Source organism: Hippocampus comes, unplaced genomic scaffold (assembly GCF_001891065.2).
Source record: "Hippocampus comes isolate QL1 unplaced genomic scaffold, H_comes_QL1_v1.1 scaffold54, whole genome shotgun sequence".
Taxonomy (NCBI): Eukaryota; Metazoa; Chordata; class Actinopteri; order Syngnathiformes; family Syngnathidae; genus Hippocampus; species Hippocampus comes.
In genome coordinates this window covers 100342-104232 of record NW_017805825.1, presented here as the reverse complement: position 1 = coordinate 104232, position 3891 = coordinate 100342, and the positions used below count along the sequence as shown (strand labels likewise).

Below are 3891 nucleotides of genomic sequence, written 5' to 3'. Positions count from 1 at the left end.
TCATTTGACTGAACTACATGAGTCAATGCAGACTTGGAGCGGAGTCTTGTGATTACAGCACATGCTCTTCTAGTCTCAAGCTGGCATCAGTAAATCATTTACAAGCTCTTTTTTTTTTCTCGTCTATTGTGTGCCACAATTTTGCCTATGTTATGCATTGTATTCACCACGTGAAGTGTGATTGGTTAATTTTTATTTGGTGGTTTTACTGCAGCTTGGTCATCTGAGAACAGTTCAAGGTCATACTGTAGCATGTAGTACCAGTATGTCCGGTAAGTAGCTTCGTGTGCTACTTTCTGAATTTCCCTATCACCAAAGTTTCCCTCAATTAGAATGAAGTCAATTCATCTATTCTAAGTGTGTCTGAAAATGCGGATGCTAGTCTTTGCCGATGGACGTCAAAGATGCCGAAGCTTCTTCATTTCCTCATATTGAGACTTTTCTCACCTGGAGATGACTTGCCGTCTATTGGAGGTAAGGCATTTTTTTTTTCGCTCATGACAGAATTAAAACTCATTTTCTGTCATCTAAATTCAGTGCTTGTAAAAGTGATTCCAAAATCATTTAAAATAGCTCTTGTCCCCCTGCTAAAATAGTCCAATTTTTGTGAAGAAAATTTTCATGCCTCCCATGTAGTTAAAACCTATTTTAGAACATTTTTAATACATTACCCTCTGAAGTTGTGATTCTTAACATCCATGTTAACTCACACTATCACTTTTTAGCCATCTGGAGGAAGAGAAAAACGTTGAGCTGCACGACTCAACAAAAATGTTGTCATCAAGCGAATCCCTTTGGATAGACCAAAGGTAAGTCCTTTCCTCAGTTTTTTTTCATCTTTTTGATTCTTGTGTTTTTAGTCATTTAGGAGTGTGTCACATAATTCAAAGCAACCGTGTTACAAATGTTACCAGAAAAAGACCTTTTCAAATCCAAGTTGGTTTTTTTTCATTCAGTAGCCAAGTTTGTTCTTGACCAGTTAGCATAGCAGCTAACACAGCTAGCATGTATTCTTGAGCAAAAACTCAACCCTGTCACTGAAAATAGTGATACTGAAATCAAATTAGTCTTGAAATACTGTTGGACCTTTGTAAAACAGTTATTCAGCAGTGTTTTTTTCATCGTGTATGCTGTTCGGGTGCCTAACAGCCAAATTGGAAATATTTTGAAAGATCACCAACACCTCGCGACGTCTATTTGAACCCATTAGTTTGTGAAGCTATATGTTACTTTGGCATTTTAACTAAAGCTGCAATATCTTCCCATCAGATTGTGCTGTACATGATTGTTTTTACGCCATAGAAACAAGTCTTGAGCCCCTTGACTCACGTTTGTGTTTACTGTACGACCCTGGCGGGCGGGTGGACCGATGGGTGGGCTGGCGTTCAAAACTCGTAATTAATCTTGAGACATTTCACGGGGGGGGGGGGGGGGGGGGGGGGGGGGTGCTGCTCTCCTATCAACTCCCATCCTCAATTTTACATTGAACTGCTATAAACACACAGCAAGGCAAATCAGCACCATGTGTCACGTACTAAGAGGCAGAGAAACACGCGTAGAAACAGATTTTTATTCTGTAAAAAGTCTTATAAAATGAATAGTGTACAAAAATAAAGTTTGCAGAGAGCTTTGGTTCTGGAACACGAAACGACAGAAAGCAAATCCTTCACACTGAGGACTCGTTCACATGTTTACTTTCCCTTTGCAAGCCTCTTTTCTGCTGATTAGTTCTCCCTTTTGCAGCCGATTTCCTATTTTAGTTGCACCTCAGGGTCCTCAAATACAGACAAAATGCATGATGGTTTGCCATCACGTGGTCGTAATACTGTACATCAATTCTGACACAAGCAGCAACCCGAACGTAAGCGTGACAGTCTTCACTAGATGACTAATGAACAAAGAAAAATAGGGGACACTTGAGTTTGTGCTGTTTACAGCAGGGGTTCACAAAACCTGGAGGGTGGGGGGGGGTTCTTAGAGAATAGTTGTCTTTTCCACAAAGAAAGCATAATAGGATAAACGTATGTTTAAAATTCATTCGTTCAACTGATTTTCATTCTTTGTTAACTTTTGACTTCAATATAATATTACAACTACGTTGGGAAAAATAAAATGTTATTCTCATGAGAGGACTCATTTTTATCTAGGCAGACTTTATTTTCAGAATATTACAACTATTTTTTTCCAATACAAAAACCCTGAATTGACAATTATGACATGTATGGTATTTATGTGTAATTAGTGTTACGATTATAATTTATTTCTTGTTTTTTTTCCCCCCTTGGACCCAAGAAGTTTGAGAACCCCTGGTGGAAAGAAGCGGGACGCATACGATGGGCTTCTGGGAAGTCTCCAAAGTTGTCATCTGGAAAAAAAAAACTTGTGGACCAAGCAGGGAAGATGATCCAATTGATGAGGTATGCTGCGATAAAAGCAAGATTTTCTCCTTCCTTGTGTTTGGCCTAAATTCATCTCCATGTTGTGGATTTGTGTGTGTGTGTGCCGAATGGGGGATTACATGCTGTAAAGCTGCCTCGCTTGTTGCCGGGTGGGCACAGATACCTTGGTCCCCTAATCCGTGGTAACATCAAGACCCTCCCCGAGGAATCATTCTTCCACTCGAAGTGCTCGCCTGTCCGCTCTTCCTTTATCCGGGATGTTGATATGCCCTCAATTGAACATGTTATTGCGTGTAGAAAACACGCAGGGACCACTTCCCTCCCGGTTCCGTCTTATTTAAACGTTTTTGCTTTTGTTGGAACGTCACTTCGACGCCGACGGCGGTACAGTAGCGAGCGGCTCCCTTAAAACTGCCTTAGCCGGCGGGGGATGTTTGCTTAAGACTCATGTTCAAGGGGGATCACTTTCAAATCCTCTTTTCAGAGTGGAAGAGTTGGGGGGCCTGCTCCCCCCCCCCCTCGGGGATGAGACTAAGCGTTTAGGATTCGGCTCGTTGATTGGCAGGCTACTCCTTTGACTCCGAAGTCCTCAGAAACCACTGCTACTCTTTTTTTTTTTTTTAATTGTATTTTTTGCTTGTAAACATGCAACCGGTGGCCAGGACTCCGATTCTCAGTAGGTCATGTGAAGGAAAAATGAACCAGGCTAAGAAAAACCCAACCAAAAAAAAATTAAAAACAATAATAATGATAGTTTCTGACCATTACTTTCTTTTGGTCCTGAGTCACTAGATCCTTTCATACGAAAATGTCCGCAAAATTGGTACATCTGAGACGCAAAAAAACGATAGGACACCGGAAAAAAAAAACCCAATATGATGTGTGAAAGGGGATTTTGACTCCGCAGCTCCAGATGTTTCCACCTGGTCACGTGCCAGACCATCAGGCTAACTTCCAAACTAAAGACAAACAAAAAGCCCAAAAAGTAGAGGGGGAACAAAAAAAAAACATCGGCTTCTTTTGGTCCTAGTCCCTATCCACTTTTTTGCAGAGTTTTCGTAAAATTGCCAAATCAGAGATGTAATCGCAGATGGAACAATGCCCAGAGAAGCCGGCAAATTCATGGTCAACGTTGACCCTTCAACCTTTCACACAGAACAAAGACGTGAAAAAAAAGACGCTTTAGATGCATGGAAGTGGCTGTTGACTTTTGAGCCGTGTCAGTTCCAGATGTTTCTGCCTGGCCATCTGACAGAGATTGAGAACGAACAAAAAAAAACCCACCAACCTGAAAAAAATGGATTGCAAAATGTGCACATTGGCGGCATAACCCAGCCAGCAAAGCAGGATATCCAGGTGTCAAACTTGTCACCCGCGTCCCGTTTTTTGCCATCTCCTTTCAACCAGCCTCCGTCCTTCCTGCCTTTCTGATACTACCCTCAGAAGACGGCAAATTTGTAGGTCGAGTTTGACGAGAATCAGCTGGGGCGGG

At 41.7% G+C, this 3891-nt stretch overlaps 1 protein-coding gene across 1 annotated transcript in view; it reads left to right on the top strand.

The window, feature by feature from the left end:
• The first annotated feature begins 1515 nt into the window (after window positions 1-1515).
• Window positions 1516-3891, top strand: part of opn4xa (opsin 4xa) — a 33171-nt gene continuing 30795 nt past the window's right edge. Inside the window, exon 1 of the mRNA XM_019887095.1 lies at window positions 1516-2417. The gene's annotated coding sequence lies outside the window, so the exon portion shown is untranslated. The remainder of the gene's footprint in view (window positions 2418-3891) is intronic.